Below are 23,321 nucleotides of genomic sequence, written 5' to 3'. Positions count from 1 at the left end.
CCCAGTTCTTGCAACCATTCTTCATATGTTTTGCTCTTCTCTGCACTTTTTCTAGAATCTCAACATCTTTTTATAGTGTAGTGACCAAAACTGGATGCAGTATTCTAGGCCTTGTCTTTCCTGACCAATAAGAGATGACTTCTCTAACACCGGTGTGGCTTCTGTGGAAGATTAAGCTGGCAGAAGTTGTGACTCCCCCAACGCTGAAAGTTTTTAAGGAGAAATTGGACAGCCATTTGTCTGAATTGGTATAGGATTTCCTACCTGGGCAGGAGGTTGACTAGAAGACCTCCAAGGTCCTTTCCAACTCAGTTATTCTGTGACAGGTATTCCTCGACTTACAACCACAACTGAGCCCCAAATTTCCATTGTTAAGAGAGACATGGGTTAAGTGAGCTTTGGCCCAATTTTTACAACCTTTCTGGACACCGTTGTTAAGTGAATTGCTGCAGTTGTTAAGTTAGGAACATGGTTAAGTGAATCTGGCTTTCCCCAGGGATTTTGCTTGTCAGAAGGTTGAAAATGATGGGGGGGATGTAAATGACTCCAGGGCGCTGCAATAGTCCTAAATATGAGTCAGTTGCCAAGTGTCTGAATTTTGATCCCATGGCCATGGGGATGCTGCAATGGTCATATATGTGAAAAATGGTCATATGTCACTTTTTTCAGTGCCGCTGAAACTTTGAACAGTCACTAAATGAACTGTGGTAAGTCGAGGTCTATCTGTATCTACTTCCAAAGTGGCGTCTTCCATACCTTAATTTCTTTACTTCTAAATATGTTATCCCATCATTTGATCAGGAAGAAGCTAATAAAATTTATTTTGGAATTAAAAGGAAAAATTGGTCGCATAGAAAACCAAGAACTAACAAATAAGTTCCATAAGGAAGGGATGAGCACTGAAGAATAGATGCTTTTTGAATGGTGGAATTGGAGAATAGGATAGGATAGGATAGGATAGGGATAGGGAAGGACGAGGCACGATAACAAAGTTGGAAGGGATCTTGTAGGTCATCTAATCCAATCCACCCCATGCCCAAGCAGGAGACCCTACATCATTTAGAGAGATGGCAGTCCAGTCTCGAAAGTCTCCAGGGATGAAGCTCCCACACCTTCTGAGGGCAACTTCTGTTCCATGGGTTGATTGTTCTCCCTGTCAGAAAATGTCTCCTTATTTCCATGTTGAATCTCTCCTTCATCAGTTTCCATCCATTGCTTCTTATTCTGCTTTCAGGTGCTTTGGGGTATATGTTAACCCCCCACTTTTTGTGGCAGCCCCTCAAATATTGGAAGATTGCTTTCATGTCACTAAGGAGTCCCTTGGACCTCAAGGAGACCAGAACAGTGAATCCTGAAGAAAACCAACCCTGACTATTCTTTAGAAGGACAGAAACTGAAGCTCAAATACTGTGGTCATGAAATGAGAAGAGATGACTCCTTAGGAAAAAACCCTAATGTTGGGAAAGATGGAAGGCAGGAAAAGGGGATGGCAGAGGATAGATGGGTAGATGGTATCATCGACGCAATGAACATGAATTTGGGCAAACAGAGAGAGACGAGAGAAGAGTCGGACATGGCTTAGCATCTATACAACACACATTACATAAATTAGAGAAAACATAAAGAATATTAATCAAGTAAGAAACTAACCAAGGAGAGAAGCAACTTAGAATTAAGGAGAAATTTCCTGACAGTAGAGAACAATTAATCAGTGGAACAACTTGCCTCCAGAAGTTGTGAATTCTCCAACACTGGAAGTTTTAAAAAAGAATCTGGGCAGCCATTTGTGGTGTAGGGCTTCCTGCCTGAGCAGGGGTTGGACTAGAAGACCTCCAAAGTCCCTTTCAACTCTGTTGTTCTATTCTATTCGAAAGTCAGCAAAATTACTAATTACCAGTAAAATTACAGTGTTTCTCACAAAATAAGGCCAGGCCTTATTTTTTTTTGACCCCCGAAAAAATGGCTAGGTCGTCTTTTCGGGGGTGACTTAATCCCCCCCCCCTTGCATCCTCGGGCGAGCAGGCGGCGACGGCTTGGATGTTGACCTCAGCATTGGTGGGGCACTTCGTATTGGGACACCTTCCGCCACCGTTGCTTTCCGTTCTCCCCGTGCTGCCGCAGCGTTTAGAGCAATGCCACGGTGTTTGGCGCAGCCATGCGCGGCCAGCCAGGGCTCCTCCCTGCAAACGGAGCCCAGTGGAGACACTCGGCTTCAGGCACTCCTGTCGCCGCCTTCCCGGGTATCGTTCGAAGGCAAAGCCTATTCTTTTAAAAACGACGCCCTACTACCAGTACGACAAAGCCTCCCCTGCCCAAGAGGGCAGCCCAACCCCATATGGGGAGGTGAATCTCCCAGGGCCACAGCGCAGGATCGGCCCACCCCAGGAGAAGCGTCCAGCCGCCATCTACCTCGTGTTGTTTCCAATGCAAGCTACACAAGCCTTCTGTTCCCGCAGGCCATGTGGGTGGTGCAGGCGGTGCAGTTCCCACAGCCTGGATTAATTGCTTTGGGGATGAAATTTCTCTGCGGACCACCAAAATTTTCTCACAGACCACCAGTGGTCCCTGGCCCACTGGTTGGGGACCACTGAATTAAAGAGCTCAGATTCCTGCTATTTCTAAACCCTCCTCCCCCCCCCCACACAAGTTTTGTCCTTCTCTATCATAGCCACATTGAGATGGGTAGCATTTAAGTTTCGTAATAAATAAGTAAATAATAGCTTGTGGATATATTTTTCTTAATCAAATCTCAAAATCAGTACATTTTAAAACTGCAAACTCCAGTCAAGCTCTGTTTGAGTGTGGAATCGATAGTTCATGGTAGTTCATGGTTGCTTCAGGCAGACACTTAATAAACATAACTATTCCCAAAAAGATTTCATTACAAACCGATTTCCTAATCTGCCAGATCAAGATCAGACTTTGCGACTTCAGATCAGACACTGAGAAAAGAGGTGTTTTGATGATGAAACATCAAACTTGAACAGACAATAATCATCTAGTGATTTTTCAGGCATCATTTTTGCCAGTGGTAATGTATGGAAGCAACATCGGAGAATCAAGTTTCTCAGCCAAGGAAAATCAGGCCTGGAGCACAGGATCCAAGAAGAGGCTTTGCATTTGATTGAGGTCTTTGACAGCACTGAAGGTAAAACTGGGAAGCCATTTTAAAAATAGAATAATAAAAGAACTTAGAGAAGGCAGCCCAAAGTCTGCTTCATTTGCCACTAAACCAGGCTATCTTAATTTTGGGAGCAGGGTTGCTTTGACACTGCATATAAATCAAGCAAAATAATTACTTCTATGAATGAACAAATTATAATTTGATGGGTTGAAACCAAGCAAAATATGTGAGTTGGAATTAAACGGAAATTTGCTTTTTTAAAAAAGTAAGATTTGTATAATATTTATAGCTGATGAATGAACTTTCAATAAAAATACAGGGCAGCCCATGGAACCTTCTTTCCACATCATTCTTGCTGTTTCCAATGTGATCTGTGCTCTCCTTTTTTGGCTATCAATTCTCCAAAGATGATGAAATCTCCAAAGATGATGAAACTAATCAAAAGTACCGAATTTATACTTCAAATTGGAGGAAGCATCTGGCACACTGTAAGTACAGTAAGCTCTTTCTAGAAATTTCCCCATCGCCCCAGTTGTCAAATCAGAATGTCCAAGAAATGGTGCATGTTAAATTCTGGGCATGGGTACAAGGAACGGAGACGAGTCAGAGAACTAGTGAACTTCAACTCTTTATTAAGGATTAAGAACAGAGCGTGAAAAACCTGGGGCAGCAGTAACCCTTTTATAGAGCTGGCTGCTGACCCGTTAACCAATGACTTGTGTCCAAATGCTTAACTTTTGCCCAATGAGAGATGTTAAACTAATAGCCAATCAGGTTGCTCCGTAAGGACCAATCCCTGTTCGCTATCCATGGGCCAATCAAAGGTGCAGGATTACAAGCCTGCTTATCATGAGGTTGATAAGTTTTATTAAATAGTTTTTATTAGTTCATAACACCCCTCCCCCCTAGGTTCCATTTGAGGGGTGCGGTAACATACTTGCGTAGATATGCAGGTCGTTTTACCTGCCTGTTTGATTTTCGCAGTTCCACCGGTTTTTGTCTGCAGTCCAATTCCGGTGGAACGCTTTCAAGGTTTCCTGGTACGGCTAGTTCCGTTTCTGCGTGGGAGGACTCGGCACAGCTCTCGTTGTTGTTATCCCAGTCTCCTAGGCTTACTTCCGGGTCCCGTGGGCTTGCCTCCCTCATGCTATTTCTGGGCGGAGATACCACCCCGCTCCCTGATTCTTCTTCAGGTTGCGGGTTTCTTCGGTTAGGTTGCTGGGCCCCTGTGGTTACGTCGTCATCTATTCCATTTTTGGCCTCCTCGATATCCCCTCCCCACTTAGTTTGTGAATGAGGGAAGTCACGGAAGGTGGGTACCAATCTGGATCGAAGTTGATCTATATGGCGTTTCCATGCTCTCCCGTCATTAGTTTGTAGGCGGTAGGATCTGGGGCCGGTGGGTTGGGTAATAGTTGCAGGGACCCATAATGGGTTGCCAGAAAAGTTTTTAGCAAACACCAAGTCGCCTACCTGGAATTCGCGGCATTTCCCGCTAGATCCGAAGGGATTTTCTGGTGAATAAGAAGGATGGAGGCGGTCGAGGTGACAGCGAAGTCTCCGCCCCATTAGCAGTTCGGCAGGCGTCTTATTCGTGATGCTGTGTGGGGTGATGTGTTGGAGCAGGAGTATTCGGTTGAGTTTGTCATCGATGTCCCCATAGTCCATTTTATGTAGGTTTTTTTTGACAAATTGTATCATTCGCTCCGCCCTTCCGTTAGCCACAGGGTGCGCTGGCGAGGTGAGCGCGTGGCGGATGCCCCGGTCCGCTAGGTACTGTTCAAAAGCTAGGGCCGTGAACTGGGGCCCGTTATCAGAAACTAAAACGTCTGGTAACCCATGCGTTGCGAATAATTTATTCAGTTTATTAATGACTGACTCTGTTGTGGTTGTCTTCATCTTCTGGATTTCTAGCCAGTTTGAATAGGCGTCAACTGTTAATAAAAACGTGTGTCCTTTGGTGGGTCCTGTTAGGGATAACATTGTTTACCCTAACTGGTTTGGGTAAAAATAATAAATATGGTATCATGGTTTGTTAGTTAAAGTGTGTGTAACTTTAACTGCAGGAATGTAATTAAGGGTGTGGTTGTAAAAGCACTATATATGAAGCGAGGCAAATGCAGCTCGTTCTCTCTCTGGCTTACTGATGGATGGATTGATGACTGCGTTCTTGCTGAAACGGTGAGTGAAACAGGAGTGTTGATATTTTTCTCAACGGAGAGAAGATAAGATTGGACTGATTTATTGTAAGTGAACTGACATTGGCTATTCAACACGGACTTTGCAAATAGAATATCCCTGACAAGACTTGACTGAAATTGATATATGACTAATGGACCGTTTGTTTGACTATGCTATAATTCTTAAATGGAATAAACTATATTTTTGATAGCACAAGCGTATCTGTATTTTTACTGCGTGTTAACTAGAAAACTTATCTCACACATTTACCTGTCTTCCTATCTGACTTCGCTGTACATTCTGTTTAGTTTGTTTTCCTTAACACCCGTTGGGGAATCCAGGCTTAACACTGGTTATGGGCCCAGAGAGACTGCAAAGTCAGTTTAACTAGGATAAAAACAGGTTTATGTAAAAAGTGAGATTTTTGTGTTGTTACATGTTACAATAAACAGATAGCTGTGTTTTATCAATTATAGTTTTATATCCATATAGTGAAACATGGCACAAGTCAGTCTACAAAGTTTGTCCCTTATATCCAAGCTGGATGGAACAAACTATGTTTCATGGTCTATGAAATGTAGTCTACTTCTACGAAGAGAAGGTCTGTGGAACATAATTGAAAACCCACCAAACGTAGAAGAATGGGATCCTGAAGATGAGGAAGATAGTAAAAAGATAGAAGAATTTAAACAGAAAAATGAACAAGCACTTTGCATCATAGGACTAACATTAACTGATCAGCAGCTTGTTCATATACGTGGAGAGCAAACAGCTGTTGGGTGTTGGCAAAAACTGAGGAGGATTTATGTTCGAGATAACGTTGGTGCTCACATAAATCTAACACGGAAGCTTTTCTGCACGTATCTCCAAAAGAATGGTGATATGCTGAGTCATTTGAATACTATGAAAAGCAATTTTCAAGAACTGCACGAGAAGGAGTTAATTTTCTCTGAACTGCACCAGGTCTACATAATTCTATCTTCATTAGACGAAAGCTTTGATGACTACGTAACTTCCCTTGAAATATTGCCTAAAGAAAGCCTAACTTTAACTGATATCACTGGCAGATTGATTGAAGAGGCCAGAAGAAGACTTGAAAGAGATCAGTTAAGGAGGGAGCAACCTCAAAAAGAAAACAATGAATCTCCTACTGCATATGCAATTAAAAAGTGTTTTAATTGTGGAGGGAGAGGACATTTTGCAAGATTTTGTAAGAAACCAAAGCGCCAGAATGCAAGCCAGAATGCTATAAGCCATCAAAGAAGAAATAAGAATTATGAGTTAGCCATGTATAGTAATGGAGTTGTAAAAAATAATTTATGGGTGGTTGACAGTGGTGCGTCCCACTGTATTACAAATGATAACAAAAAATTTGTAAAAATGTCCATGATTTCACAACATATCTCATTGGCAAACGGATGGAAAATTAAAGCAAAAGGTGAAGGTATTGCACATTGTTCTTATATAAATGAGAACGTAAAAATGTTATATGTACCTCAACTTAAATTTAATTTGCTTTCTGTTAGAATGTTGGTTAGATTAGGATACATAGTTACCTTTAGGGGAGATACTTGTTTAATTGAAAAAGAAGGTAAGAAAATTACTGCATCTTTAAGAGGTGACTTATATGTGTTAAATGATAATGGTTTAAAAGTGGCTAACACAGTTTATGATAATAGAAAACCTCATGATGAATGTATTCACTTGTTACACAGACGGCTAGGTCATTTAAATTTTAAAATGATTAAGAGAACTGTTCAACTATCTAAAGGAATAAGTTTGAAACCTTGTAATAAGTATTTGCAATGTTCTGCTTGTAATCAAAACAAAAGCAAAGTTATACCGGCAAATAGAGTTGATGGATTTACAACCAAAGAGCCTTTAGAGGTAGTATTTGCCGATATAATAGGTCCTAAAAAGCCAAGTGTAGGTGGTGCTAGATACATATTAAGCATAATGGACCACTATTCTAGGTATGGTTTCTGTTTTCTAATGAAGAGAAAAACTGAAACGTATACAAATTTCTTTAATTGGTTAAAATTTGCAGAGAGGAAAACTAAAAAGAAATTAGTAACTCTTATAACAGATAATGGTACGGAATTTACAAATAATAAATTCCAGAGTAGACTTAGAATGGCAGGTATTCAACATAAAAAGTCTGCACCATATAGGCCTCAACATAATGCATTTATAGAGAGACGAGGCCAAACACTACAATCAATGGGAAGGACAATGTTATCTGATTCTGGATTACCTGACAATTTGTGGGGAGAAGCTATAATGTGTGGTAATCACATATTAAACAATGTTGTTAATTCAACAACAGGTGAATTACCATTCACTCTGTGGCATGGTAGGAAACCTGATTTGAGTTATATTCACACATTTGGTGCACCAGCATGGGTACATATCCCTACACAACTCAGGCACAAAGGACAACATAGAGCTAAAAGATTAATTTTTGTTGGATATCAAGCAAACCATAGATCTTATAGATTCTGGGAACCAGGTACATCTAGAGTATACTGCAGTGCTAGTGCACAATTCCTAGAACATATAGGATGGAATAGATTAGAGCAGGATTCAGATAATGATGTTATTATAGAATCCTATAAGAGGCAGAAAGATAAGACTAGTTATAAGAAAAGTCCAATTAAAGAAGAAGTCCATGAAGAGCAAATAGAACCAGATCAAGAGGAAAAAATTGATCAAGAAGAGATAGATAGTCAAGAACAGGAAATAAAGGAAAGTCCACCTGTAAGTCCTGTTATACCTAGACGTACAATGCGTATAACTAGACCACCTGAAAGATATCAGGCAAGTATTGTTTGCCAAGTAAATAAAGTTCCTACTAGCATAGATGAACTTAAGATGTATCCTGCTAAGGATCAGGAGAATTGGCAAAAGGCAATGGAAAAAGAGTTAAATTCATTAAAGGAAATGAAGGTTTATGAAGAAACCAAATTACCTCCAGGAGAAAAATCCATTGGGTGCAAATGGATATTCAAAGTAAAGACAGGAAATAATGGGAAAGTAACTTATAAAGCTAGGTTAGTAGCACAAGGATTTAACCAAAATGTATTTGATTATGATGAGGTATTTGCACCAAATCTTAAGGCTACAACTTTAAGAGCAGCTTTAGTGTGGGCAGCTAAGAATAATTATATTGTTAACCATTTAGACGTAGAAACTGCATATCTGCATGCACCATTGCAGCATACAATATATTTGAAAAAACCAGTTGGTATAAATGATAATAAAGTAAATAGCAATGATTGTTGGAAACTCAAGAAGAGTTTATATGGATTGAAACAATCTGGCTATGAATGGAACCAATATATTGTGAAAGAATTAAACAATATAGGGTTTAAATCTGGTTTAGCAGATCCATGTATGTTTAAAAGAGAAAATAATGGAACGGTGTCATTATTGTTATTATTTACAGATGATATTGCTTTGATTACTAAGACCAATAATGAAGCTACTGAGATTATTTCATTATTAGCCAAAAGGATAAAATTAAAGCATTTAGGTGAAATTAAAAAGTACCTAGGATTGACAATTAACAAAACCACAAAAGGATTTAAGATATCTCAAGAGGATAAAATTTGCCAATTAATTAAATTGTATAAAATGGAACTTTGTAAGCCTGCAAAGACTCCAATGAGTCAGGAAATTTGCAAAAATGATGCTCAAAGTCCCAAATTTGATAAGACCATATATCAATCTTTGATTGGTAGCTTATCATATATAAGCAATTGGTCTAGGCCAGATATAGCTTATAGTGTTAATCAGCTGGCACGATTTAATAATGATCCACATCAATGTCATTGGCAAGCATTAAAGAGAATTTTAAGATATCTTAAAGGAACAATGCACCATGCATTGTATCTAGAGCCAAAAGGTGATTTGAATCTTAGTGCCTATGCAGATGCAAGTTTTGCAACTGACATAAATACTAGAAAATCAACATCTGGGATGGCTATATTACTTGGTAAGACACTAATAGGGTGGAGGTCAATCAGACAACAGCATATTAGCTTGTCAACGATGGAAGCAGAATTTTCATGTCTGTCATTACTATGCACTGACTTAATTCTGTACAAACAGTTATTATTAGACATGGGTATAACTGTTAAAGATTCTATTATTGTGTACGAGGACAACCAGGCAGCTATACAGTTAGCTACTAATATTGCTGTAAAGACTAGATCAAAACATACTGATTTAAGATACTTAAATGTTAGAGAATCTGTGAAAAATGGTCTAATTAAACTAGAGTACTGCATGACGGAAGAAAATATTGCAGACCAGTTTACAAAAGCTCAAGGTGTTGTAAAATTTAAAGAGAGTTGTAACAATTATGATTTAAAGGTGTAAATGGTTATATTATTGTAATATTATTATTATTACCCAAAAGGGGAGAATGTTAGGGATAACATTGTTTACCCTAACTGGTTTGGGTAAAAATAATAAATATGGTATCATGGTTTGTTAGTTAAAGTGTGTGTAACTTTAACTGCAGGAATGTAATTAAGGGTGTGGTTGTAAAAGCACTATATATGAAGCGAGGCAAATGCAGCTCGTTCTCTCTCTGGCTTACTGATGGATGGATTGATGACTGCGTTCTTGCTGAAACGGGGAGTGAAACAGGAGTGTTGATATTTTTCTCAACGGAGAGAAGATAAGATTGGACTGATTTATTGTAAGTGAACTGACATTGGCTATTCAACACGGACTTTGCAAATAGAATATCCCTGACAAGACTTGACTGAAATTGATATATGACTAATGGACCGTTTGTTTGACTATGCTATAATTCTTAAATGGAATAAACTATATTTTTGATAGCACAAGCGTATCTGTATTTTTACTGCGTGTTAACTAGAAAATTTATCTCACACATTTACCTGTCTTCCTATCTGACTTCGCTGTACATTCTGTTTAGTTTGTTTTCCTTAACACCCGTTGGGGAATCCAGGCTTAACAGGTCCCGCAAAATCAACGTGGATATGGGACCACGGACCCCGAGGGGTTTCCCACTCGGTTGGCGTCGCTTTAGGTGGGGCGTTGCTAACGTCTTGGCACTTTTGGCACGTGGTTACCCAGGCTGCAATATGCTTATTGATGCCCGGCCACCACGCATAGCTTCGTGCGAGCGCCTTCATGCGCATGATGCCCGGATGTCCCTCGTGTAATACTTTTAAAACAGTCTGTTGTAGCCTCTCTGGGACAACTACTCTATCCCCCCAGAGAACGCAACCTCTCTGGGAGAAAAGCTCTGTCTGTCGATTCTTGAATGGTGCGAAATCGTCGTGGAGTTGGTCGGCTGGCCATCCTCGTTCGACCCAGCTGAGGACTCGCGCCAGGACAGGATCCCGTTTTGTCTCGATCGCGATGTCTCTCGCTGTTAGTGGTGGCGAGTGCAGCGTCTCAATTTGGAGCGTCGTGAGGGTTGGAGCTGGGTCATTGACGGTTTCCAGAAGTGGGGAACGGCTTAACGCATCAGCGTGGGGAATGGCTTTCCCCGGGCGATGTTGCAACAAATAATTGTAGGCAGCTAGGAACTCAGACCAACGAGTCATTCTTGGCGATAATATATAGGGCGTTGGCTTGTCTCCCGCTATAATACCAAGCAATGGTTTGTGATCTGTGACTATCGTAAATGCTCGTCCATACACGTATTCGTGAAAGCGCTTCACAGCAGACACAACAGCAAGGGCCTCTTTATCGAGTTGGCTATAGTTCCTTTCGGCCTTTGATAATATTCGTGAGAAGAACGCAATAGGTGCTTCATTTCCGTTTGGTAGTACATGGCTTAAGATTGCTCCCACTCCAAACGGTGAAGCATCGCAAGTAATAGTTAAGGGTAAAGTCTCGTTGTACTGCATCAAAACAGCATCGGAGGTTAGTAAGTCTTTCACTTGTTGGAAGGCGCGTTCCTCTCAATGTCCCCAGACCCAGGTTGCTCTTTTATCAAGAAGTCTGTGTAAGGGCTCCGCTACAGTCGCCTTCTGGGGCAAGAAAATGTTGTAGAAGTTAATGAGCCCCAGAAAGGCTTGGAGATCTGTTCTATTTTTAGGCGTTGGGGCGTTTTTAATCGCTTTGAGCTTGTTATCAGTGGGATGGATTCCTTGACTATCGAGAAGGTATCCCAGGAACTCCACCCTCTCAGTACACAGTTGACATTTATTTTTTTTAACCTTCAGGCCGGCGTCTTTAAATTTCCTTAGAACCATTCTGAGACACTTTTCTAAGATGTCTCTATTAGGGGCGGCGATTAAAACATCATCAAAATATGGCACAACCCCTTTTATGCCTTGTAAAAGTCTCTCCATTAAACTTTGAAAAATTCCCGGAGCTATGCTCACTCCGAATTGGAGTCTATTGCACTTAAAAGCGCCTCTATGCATCACGATAGTTTGTGCTTCCGCAGTTTCCGCATCTACGGGCAACTGTTGGTACGCTTGCGCTAAATCCAATTTAGCGAATATCTTCCCACCACCCAGGGAGTGGAGAAGGTGTTGAACCACCGGCACCGGGTAAGCACTTTGCTGAAGTGCGTGGTTCAAAGTGGCCCGATAATCCCCACAAATTCTTAACAATCCATCTGGTTTAATGGGTGTTACAATTGGGGTTTCCCAACGGGCGTGGTCGGTTGGTTCTAAAACGCCCTGGGCTATTAATTTATCGAGTTGCTCGTCGATCTTTGGTTTTAGTGCAAAAGGCACCCGACGAGGCTTAAGGCGGATGGGAGCTACTTCAGGGTTGAGGTTAAACGATATTGGGGTCCCCTTGTACTTGCCTAGCTCGTCTGAAAAAACGTCCTGGAATTCTTGGACGAGAGACTCCTCCCAGTCGTTGCTCTCAGCTCGGTGGACGCCGGCTACCTCGATCCCGAGCGGGCGAACCATTGTAGGCCTAATAAGCTAGGCCGGTCACGGTCGACGACGGTCAGTGGTAGTGATATGATACGATTCTTGAAGGAGACTTGGACTTGGCTGGAACCGACGACCGGGATTCTGTTGCCCTGGTAATCCTTGAGTATGATTCTTTGGGGGCTGAGGTCCTGACGACGGATGGCCGGGATCAGTTGTTTGAAGGTCTTCCAGGAAACCATCGAGAGAGACGACCCCAAGTCGACTTCCATCACGCAGGGTTGGTTCTCGATAGCGACCTTCACTCGGATCTTTCTTGCATCTAAGGATGTAGCGTGGCCGATGGTAATGGTTTGGTGTGCCTCTTCTCGTCTCGTTGAAGTGGCAGGTGTTTTATTTCTGTAGGAGTGGTTGTTCCATTGGTGGTTCTGGTGGTTTTGATTCGCAGGAACGAATCCCGAAGACTGGCTGCAGTTATTCTCCCTGCGCTTTGGACTGGACCCTCGCTTGCTTCTGCAGACCTTTGCAATGTGGCCTCTTTTTCCACAGGAACGGCAGAGTGCGTCGAGGAATTTGCAATCGGATCGTGAGTGGTTTGCCCCACAACCCGAGCATTGTCGCGGGAATCGTTGGTTTTGTTGGTCTCGTTTGGACCGGAGTCGGTTGACCTCTTCCTCATCACTTTCTGATGGGGATTCCAGGTCTTCATGGTGCGCCGTTGTTGAGTGCCTCTCGGGGCAAGGCGAGGTGTCATTCGCGAGTTGACGGAGCGGTGCGTTGGTGCGGCACATTCGAGCGGCCGACTTCCTGGTTGCTTCTGCTGCAGTAGCGTCTGCGATGGCATCGGCAAGATCGATGTCCCCTTTGGCCATGATCTTGCTCTGCACCGTCGTGTCATCTAATCCCAGAACTATGCGGTCTCGCAAAGCTTCTTCGAGGTTGGAGAACCCACAGAGGCCTCCCAAGTTCCGGAGGTCAGCGATGTAGTCTGCAAGACTTTCGCTTTTCCGTTGGTCCCTCTGGTAAAATTCGTGCCTTCGGACAAGTGTGGGCACTGCGGGTGCATAGTGGGCCCGTAGGAGGGGAGCGAGGGCGTCCCAGTCCATTGATTTCACCTCAGCCGGTTTTGCAAGTGATTTCGCCATCTTAAATACGGCCGGCCCGCAATGGGTCAGGAATATTGCTCGTTTCTTGTTGGTTGTCACGTCCTTTAAGTTATTGGTCTCCAGAAACATCTGGAACCGATCCATATACGAGTCCCAGTCTTCGTTTGCCGGGTCAAATGGAGCGGGTGGTATAGCACCGCTGGCCATATTGCCATCGTTGGTGCGCGTTTTAGCCACGTGCTCTATTTGGCGCTCTTTAGTGTTCAGTCAGCTCTATCGTCTCCGCATCCCACCCTCGTCGCCAGTGTTAAATTCTGGGCATGGGTGCAAGGAACGGAGACGAGTCAGAGAACTAGTGAACTTCAACTCTTTATTAAGGATTAAGAACAGAGCGTGAAAAACCTGGGGCAGCAGTAGCCCTTTTATAGAGCTGACTGCTGACCCGTTAACCAATGACTTGTGTCCAAATGCTTAACTTTTGCCCAATGAAAGATGTTAAACTAATAGCCAATCAGGTTGCTCCGTAAGGACCAATCCCTGTTCGCTATCCATGGGCCAAGCAAAGGTGCAGGATTACAAGCCTGCTTATCATGAGGTTGATAAGTTTTATTAAATAGTTTTTATTAGTTCATAACAGTGCAAGAGTGAAGGATAGTTATAGGGAAGTTATGGAACTTTCTATTCTGACCTGGCTCCCAAAACGTTAATGAAACATTCTCTTTATTAGGAGCACCAGGAGCCGCTCTATCACAGCAGGCTACACAGTCTCTCTCTGTCTCTCTGTCTCTGTCTCTGTCCCTCCCTCCCTCCCTCCCTCCCTCCTCGAAGGTGCACTTGCTTTCTTCGAGCAGCGCACACATGCACACATGCACGTACACTCAGAAGATGCTGCAGATTCCAAGAATTCTGATAATTTCCAGACAGGAATCAGAAGTGCAGGCTATCAGTGGCTGACTGGCAGGGAGATGAATAGCTGTCTGCCACACCTATTCATCTCTGTCCCCTGCCTTTTATCCCCAGACCTAGGGTGGGGCTTCGCTAGCAGTGGTGGCTCTTCTGTCCCAAGGATCGGCCCACAGATTTCCACTGCTCTCCTCTCCTCTGCCTTATGTGCATCTGCATGTCAAGCACTGGACCCAGCTGTTCCTCCTCTTCCTCATCAGCCACCTCCGGACCTGGGGGTTGTTGACTCTCCATCTGAGGGCTGATGGACAGCCCAGGCTCCGCCTCTCTCTGCCACCTCCACTCCCTCTTCCTCCTCGGAGCTCTCAGGTTGCCTTGATGCTGACCTTGACTCCCATGCCTCCTCTTCCTTCTCCTCTGATTCAGGTGCTGGAGGGGCTGACAGGTCACAACACTTTCTTTCTAATCTCCTTGGATAAGTAAAAGAAAGAAATGGACACAGAATGCTGAGATGGCAACATAACTCCTTTGGTTTAGAATATTAGCAAAATAGTGGTAATTGGGGTGGGCTGCTGGGGGTTCACAGGGGTTTGGGAGAGCCCCCCAGCTAAGATTCTGTGCAGTTCGGAGGCCTCCAAATCCCACTCCTCCCTGGCCCTGCCCACCTGCCCCTCCCATGAGTCCCCATGTGGCCCGTTTTGGATGCAGGGAAGTACAGGGCGTGCGTGGAGGCTCAGGGAGAGCGAAAAATGGGCCTCCCGGAAATTCGGGAAGGCTGGAAATGGGTCCGTTCTCAGTTTCCAGAGAGCCTCCGGAGTCTGGGCAGGCCGTTTTCGCCCTCCTGGAGGTTCGACAAAAGCCTCCAAAGCCCGGGAAGGGCAAAATTGAGGCCGACTAGGCCACACCCACTATGGCCACACCCACCCAGCAACTGGGCAGAGAACCCTTTGCTAAAAATTTTGAAGCCCACCCTGGTGGTAATGTATGTTGAGGACAACGTAGCTAACAGCAGATGAGCCACAGTGGTTAATGCAGAGGTGGAATGCATGAAATATAAACTAGGATGTATTTCAGATAGATTGATCAGAGAAACACACATTACATCACATCTTAAATTGGCTACTGTCATCAATGGCCCCACAGAAAAGATGTTTTCTTACTGCCAAATATTGTGTTTTGAATGGGTTTTCTGTCTTATGCAGGTCTATGATACATTCCCATGGATTATGAATCATCTCCCAGGCCATCATCAGAGGGCCTTTGCTTGTTATGACTTTTCAATTTCTTTTCCAATGAAGGAGATCAGAAGTCATGAGAAGAGTGGGACACTAGATGATCCACAGAATTTCATTGATTTCTACTTGGCACAGATGGCCAAAGTAAGAGATGAATACCATTAGTATAGCGCTCTCCAAATTCAAACTTGTCTCAGATCACTAAGTATTTAGTTTAGTTTATTGTCATTGCATCTCGTACAACGAAATCAAACACCATCTTCAGTGCACATTATGACCATGAAAATAAACACAAACGCACATCCTTCACCCTTCACACATTGAACCGAAAACCCCTGATACCACACCAACACTGCACTATACAGCAGAATTCAAAAAAGCTACTGGCCTGGGATAGAAGCTGTTTTTCAGCCTAATTGTCCTTGTTTTTATTATTCTGTACCGTCTGCCAGAGGGTAATAGTTCAAAACAAGGGTTCCCAGGATGAGATGGATCTTTGAGGATGTTTTGAACTTTCTTAAGGCAGCGGGAGTTATAAAGCTCTTCCAAAGAGGGGAGAGGGCAACCAATGATCTTCTGGGCAATGACATTAACCCTCTGGAGTGCTTTCCTGTCTTTCATGGTGCAATTGGCAAACCATACAGAGGTGCAGTATGTTAAAATGCTTTCTATGGTGCAGCGGTAGAAGGTCACCAGCAGTTTTCCAACCAGTTGTTGTTTTCTGAGAAGTCTCAGGTAGTATAATCTCTGCTGGGCCCTTTTGACCAGTGCTGCAATGTGAGCCTCCCCCCCAGGTCAGGTCCTCTTTTAGGGTAACACCCAGAAACTTAAAACTGGCCACTTGCTCCACTTGGTCTCCCTTGATACGCAAGGGCTGGATGTTTGATCTGTTCCTTCTATAATCCACTATAAGCTCCTTGGTCTTATTGGTGTTGAGGACCAAGTTATTGTCTCCACACCACAAAAGCAACCTGTCTACCTCATCTCGGTAGGCAGACACTCATCCCCCCGGGAGATAAGTCCCACCACTGTTGTATCATCTGCAAATTTTCCTCTCAGTAAGTGCTCACAAAAAGTTCAGAATAACATAGTTGGAAGGGACCTTGGAGGTCTTCAAGTCCAACCCTTTGCTCAGGCAGGAAACCCTATCCCATTTCGGACAAATTTTCTCCAATCTCATCTTAAAACCCTTCAGTGATGGAGTACCCACAACTTCTGAAAACAAGCCATTCCACTGATTAATTGTTCTCACTCAGGAAATGGGCGTTGGTCCTTACCTGACATGCCACTTCTCTTGGAGCTGGGAGGATCGTCCAGTGATGGGTGGAGCTTCAGTCTCTGCTGTTGTAGGCTGAGCTTAATTTCCAAGGGACGCCTCCTTCTTCCATCATGTGTCCAGTCCTGGCGTCCCAGTTTATGCGAAGACGAGGAGACCCGGCAGTCGTGCCCTCCTCTTACTAAACTTAAAGTGCACTGGCCAAAAGCAAGACCCCCTCCAGATGGTGAAATAGACAAGAAAGAAAAGGGAGGGGCTGGACGATCCTCCCAGCTCCAAGAGAAGTGGCGTGTCAGGTAAGGACCAACGCCCATTCTCCTTAGAGCTGGTCGAATCGTCCAGTGATGGGACATACCAAAGCTGGGGCCTGTCCTATGGGAGGGACACCGTCTGGTCTGTTGACTCATCAGGATCCCTAAACACCTTTTGGAGGACCCTTCTTCCGAAGGAGGCCTCTGCCGCTGCGTACCTGTCAATCTTATAGTGCCTAATGAAGGGTGACGGGGATGCCCACGTTGCTGCCCGACAGATGTCGAGTATTGGGGCCTGTGTGGCCCAGGCAGCTGAGGTAGCCGCACTCCTAGTTGAGTGAGCCGTAATTCCCTTGGGCACTTGTAGGGCCTGGACCTGGTACGCCTTGGAAATGGCTGCCCTGATCCAACGGCCTATGGTGGTGGAAGGTACCTTGAGTCCCTGTGACTTTGGTTGGAAGGATATAAACATGGCCTCGGATTTACGAAAGGACTGTGTGCGTTTAATATAGATTCGCAGGGCCCGTCTAACGTCTAAGGTGTGCCATAGGGTCTCCCTTTCATGGGTTGGCCTGGGGCAAAAGTTAGGGAGGATAAGTTCCTGAGCCCTGTGGAAGACTGAGTTAATTTTTGGTAAGAAGGAAGGGTCAAGTCGGAGGACTACCCGGTCTGTGTGGAAGACGCAAAGATCCTTTCTAATTGATAGAGCAGCGATCTCTGAAATCCTACGAGCTGATGTGATAGCGACCAGGAATACTACTTTATAAGACAGGAACTGAAGAGGCACCTCTCTCATAGGTTCAAAGGGTGGCCTAGTGAGAGAAATCAGGGCCTTATTGAGGTCCCAAGTGGGATAACGGTGAATGGACGGTGGACGTAAGTTTGTGGCCCCTTTCAGAAAGGCTTGGATGCAGGGATGGTGAGAGAGGGAGGAGACCTTTTCGCAGGAAATGACGGTGGATAGGGCTGCCACCTGACGCCTTAGTGTATTGGGGAATAGACCCTTACTGAGCCCCTCTTGGAGGAAGTCAAGGATTTGGGCGACTGACGGTACCTTTGGGTCGATGTGGAGACTGGAACACCACTTGCGGAAGGAGTCCCAAGTGGCGTCATAAATCCTTGTAGTGGAGGGAGGCCGGGCTGCTAAGATGGTATTAATAACCTCAGTGGAAAGGTTCTCTCTCCTCAGACGTTCCCGCTCAACCTCCAAACGGCTAGTTGGAGCCATTGGGGGTCCGGGTGGAGAAGGGGCCTTGGGACAGGGAGATCCTGTCTGCTGGTATCCTCCAAGGGGGCTGTGGAAAGACTGCGGAGGTCCGCGAACCAGGAGCGACGGGGCCAATAAGGAGCTACCAGGATCAGTTCCGCCCTCTCGTGGAGTATCTTCTGGATGACTCTGGGGACCAGAGCCAGAGGAGGAAAGGCATAAAAGAGGCCAGAGGGCCACGGGCATCGTAAGGCATTGTAGTTCTCTGCCCCTGGTGTCGGGAATCTGGAGATGAACTGAGGGAGTTGGGCATTGGATGGAGAGGTGAACAGGTCTATTACTGGCAGGCCGAAAATCACGGCTGCTTCCCTGAACAGGGCCGGGTGAAGGCGCCACTCCACCTGGTCTATGGTGGCCCTGCTTAACCAATCTGCTCGGGTGTTGTCGATGCCCGAGATGTGATCTGCTGTGAGGGAAAGAAGGTGTGACTCCGCCCATCGGCAGAGGCGCTCGGTCTCCCTCATTAGACTCTGGGTGCCCCCTTGCCTGTTGATATGAGCCTTTGCTGTTATGTTGTCTGTAAGGATGAGAACGTGACAACCCTTTAACTGAGGGAGGAAGCAGCGGAGGGCCAGGTGGATGGCCCGAACCTCTAGCCAATTTATATTGCACCTGCTCTCTGTGGCTGACCATTTTCCCTGAGCTGTGCTGGACCGCAGATGGGCGCCCCATCCGGACAGACTGGCGTCTGTGGTGACGGTGATTCTTGGGGGCTCCTTGAGGGGGCAGCCCTTGTTGATCGACGCCTTGTTCCACCAAAGGAGGGAGGTGAAAACCCTTGGCGAGACCTTGACCTTGCGTCGGGAGTTGCTGGAGCCGGCTCTTTGGTACGGGAGCAGGAACCACTGGAGGGACTTGGAGTGGAATCGAGCCCAGGGGATAACGGAAATACAAGAAATCATTTTCCCTAGTAATTTTGATAGTTCCAGGAGAGGGACCTTCTTTAGCCATCTGATAAGTTTTACTGATTGCTGGATGCTGAGTATCCTCTCTGGAGAGATGAACACCCTTGCCCTAACTGTGTCTATGATGGTTCCCAGATGGGGTAACCTGGTGGAAGGGGTGAGCTGGCTTTTCTTCCAATTTATTTGGAAGCTGTGTTCCTGGAGGGCGGAGAGGGTAATGAAAGTGTCCCTGGTAGCCTGATCCCTGGAGGAGGATAGGATGAGAATATCATCCAGGTAGCAGTGGAGCCGTACCGGGATGGTTCTGAGGTGTGCAGCCAGAGCGGCCAGGATCTTGGTGAAAGTCCTGGGGGCGGAGGCCAGTCCAAATGGGAGGGCCGTGTACTGGAAGTGGTGATTGTTATAGCTAAAACGCAGGAATTTGTAGTGGGAGGGTCGGATTGGGATGTGTAAATATGCCTCAGAGAGGTCAATGGAGGACAACCAATCCCCCTGTCTAATCCCCGAGAGGATGGATTGTAGGGTGTTCATTTTGAATCTACGATAAACCAGGTAGCGGTTTAGCCGTTTTAGATCCAAGATGGCTCTCCATCCCCCTGAGTGTTTGGGTACCACGAATAAGTGAGAGTAAAACCCTTGTCCCCTTTGGGATGGAGGGACTGGCTGGATGGCCTGTATCTCCAGTAGATGCCGAATTGCTGCCTCCATGAGGCTGCGTTTGGTGTGGATTTTAGAAAGGGGGCATGCCATGTAGAAATCAGGGGGGATGGAGAAGAATTCGAGGGCAAGGCCAAATCTGACGGTATCCCTGACCCAGGCATCTGAGGTGAATGAGTCCCACTGGTTGGCGAAGGATTTGAGTCGTCCGCCAATTGGGATCAAATCGGGAGGTTTATCTGGAGCGCCTGAAGGGCCTGGTGCTGGAGCCGTGAAAGGGCCTCTTAAAGTTTCCCCCTCTCCTGTGTCTGTCAAAGGAGTCAGGCCTATCCTGGGGCTGTCCCGAACCAAAGGAGGGGGGCCTTTGGTATCTGGGAGGGAAGGGGGGTTGGGGATAGGGACGAAAGGAAGACCTCCGAAAAGGCTGCAGGGGTCTGTGATCTGACTTACGGGCGAGGGATGGGAGGTACTTCTTCTTGTTCCTTCCTTCAACTAGGAGAGGATCCAGGGAAGGGCCGAATAGTTTATTTCCCGTGAGGGGAGTGGAGGCTAATTTCATCTTATTTTTGAGATCCGCCTGCCAGTGCCTTAGCCAGAGCAGGCGGCGGGCAGAGACATGTGAGGAAATGGCGCGGGAGGAGAATTTCACGGAGTGAAAAGTAGCATCAGCTGAGAACTCTGCCGCGGCAGTGATCTTAGCTATGTCTTGATGGGCACGTGTATTAGAAGTCGGGACATGTTGTTTAAGCTGGCGGAGCCAGCGGATAGAAGATCTGATGAAAAATGAGGCGGCCGTGGCTGCCCTGATCGCCCACGCGTCTGATTGGTGAGCTCGACGCAGGGCCAGTTCCGACCTCTTTTCTTCCGGCCTGAGGGCCTCCAGGGGGTCACTGAGGGCGGAAGAAGAAGCTAGGCTCATGACAGGCTCGTCAACCTCCGGAGTATTTAACAAGTTGGACAGCTCAGGGTCAAGATTAAAAAAACGCTTATCATGGGCTGAAGGCGCTGGGGGGGCGGTAGAGGAAGCCAGTTTCTTGGAGATAAGGTCCAAGAATATGGGGGGGCTGGGATGACCTCAGCCTCCACCACCGGCTGCTTGAACATGGAGTCCTCTAGTGTTGCCAAGTCTGAGGGAGAGGGAGTAGGAAGGCCTTGGGTGGCTAGACCCGAGATGTTCCTGGCCTTGTAGAGGAGTGATTTGAAAAGCTGACGCTTAAAGAGCCCTACGAAGGCGGGAAGGTCAGGGGTGAGCCCCTCGTCCTCGGACATTTCCGGCTCTGACGGGTCAGAGTCCGGGAGGGGTTCGTCGAATGGGAGCGACCCCAACTCAAATTGTTCCCCCCCCCCTCTAATGCGTACAGATCTAGATCCCCTGCCCCCTCCTCATCGTCCTCCCTAACTGAGGGAGAAGCTGTCTCCTGAAGGGGTATCTGTTCGTGGGAGTGGAGAGGGGATGGTCTTACGGTTTCGGTGGTTTGTGTAGGCCACTCTGGTCTGGCTATCCTCTGCATTCCCTCCGCAATCCCCTGGCGGATGGCCAACTCCATCCAGGCTCTGAGTTGTTCCGGGACCGCCTGAGGTAGAGTGTCTTCCTGTCACAGGCCCGCGGCCGTTGGCGTGAAAGTAGCCTCTGGAGTTCTCCTGGGTGTCGTTGTGGAGTCCTGTTGTGCCTGGAGGGAGGGAGAGACTGCAGGAGGGGGAGGGAGAGCAGAGGTAGAAGGGGTGGCTGGTGCTGGGAGCACTGCACCGGACTGTTTGGCGCACTTTTCTATCTCTTTTTCTAGCGCCCTGTGTCGCCTTAGGGCTTCCTGTTGGGAGGCTTTAGTGGGCACTTTAGCCTGACTGCGCAGGTGTCTGGTCTTTTGTTTGGCCTTTAAGGAAGGGCCTTTTGAAGGATTGCCTTCTGACATTCTGGATGATTGAAAACGGTGTGGATCAAGAGTAAGGTAGTTGGCACCTTAGGGGTCGACCTGCAATTAAGGCCGGGAGCCCTGGGGAGCTATGCGTTCCCCCCGATCAATCAGTTAGGATCAATGAATTGGCCTGGTAAAAGGCGTTACTCTTTTTTCTGCTTCTTTTCTTTTTTCTGCTTCTTTTCTTTTTTTTTTTTTGATTATATGATCAGAAAAAAACCTTTATTCTGTTTGAGATTTGAAAGAAGCTGCTGCCTCTTCCTTTCCTCTTGCTTCTTCTTCTTTTCTTCTTCTTTTTTTTTTTTGAAATTCGGCTGTTTGGAAACTGCAAGTGCCCTGAAGGGCAATACACAAGGCCTGCACCAGACTGCCTTCCCAGACAAAAGGAAACTGGGTGGGAGTGGTGGATAGGTTACCGCGGCCGCTACGGCTGGCCGGGTGCTAAAACACTGTAGAAAATTCAATCAAGCAATCCAAGCCTCCAATGATTCTTAGAAGAAATAAAGAGCACCAGAAAACACTGTAGAGCAGGCCTACGGGTCCTGCTGTCCTTGAAATTAGGCTGCAGTAAAGATCGGGTTGATAAAGGCCTCACAAAATGGCGGCCGGCCACGAGGCGGCCGCAACTTCGAGGGCCTGCAGGGGCCTAGCAGCAGCAATGGAGGCCTCCCTAGGGGCGATCTGACTCCCCAGGGGAAGGAGTTCCAAAGAAACGAGGCTCAAACGAAATTTAGTTGTATAAGTAATTCAGAGGCGGGGGGGGAAAACGGAACAAAAGGAGCCTTTTAAAATGAACGGAGACAAAACAAACGGCAGCAAGGCAAAGGGAAAGGGTGGGGGGCAGCCTGTAAAGGGTGCTAGCCCTCCCCTGGCTCCCCTGGGGCCGGGAGGCCTCCCAGAGAGGAGGAAAAATTAAAAGGTAACCAACCGGGCGCAGGGCTAAACTGAGAATAAAAAAGAATAAAGAAACGATACAACCTGAGGAAAAACTGCTGAAATCTCAATCGAGAGGGTTTTGCTGAAAGCAATGGCCAGGAGCACAATCGCAATCTGCCTACTCTGCACAAGGCTGAGCATAAACTGGGACGCCAGGACTGGACACGTGATGGAAGAAGGAGGCGTCCCTTGGAAATTAAGCTCAGCCTACAACAGCAGAGACTGAAGCTCCACCCATCACTGGACGATCCGACCAGCTCTAAGGAGAATTTCTCCTTACTTTTATTTTGCTTCTCTCCCTGATTAGTTTCCACCCACTGTTTCTTGTCCTGCCTTCAGATGCTTTGGAGAATAGGTTCACCCCCACCCACCCACCCCGGGCTGAGAGAATAACTGGCCCAAAGTCACCCAGCAATTTTCATGACTAAGAAGGGCCTAGAACTCAGCCTCTTGATTTCTAGGTCAGCACCTTCAACACTAGACCAAACTGGTTCTCATCATCAAGTTCTTTTGCATTATTCCTGCCCTTTTGCCTAAGTTTAGCTATGCATTCACAGAATAAAGATGATGGAGGTCATTTTAATTAAGAAATCCAGATTTCCTCTAGTCTGTTAACTAATCAATGTTCTATTTGACTCTTAAGCATGTTTCTTATTAAGTAAAGATAGTTTCCTTTTCATGTCTCTCAA

This window comes from Notechis scutatus, chromosome 4 (assembly GCF_049901735.1).
Source record: "Notechis scutatus isolate UNSWTSFEM ecotype Mainland chromosome 4, rNotScu1.2, whole genome shotgun sequence".
In the NCBI taxonomy this organism is placed as follows: Eukaryota; Metazoa; Chordata; class Lepidosauria; order Squamata; family Elapidae; genus Notechis; species Notechis scutatus.
This window is presented reverse-complemented; position numbering follows the sequence as displayed.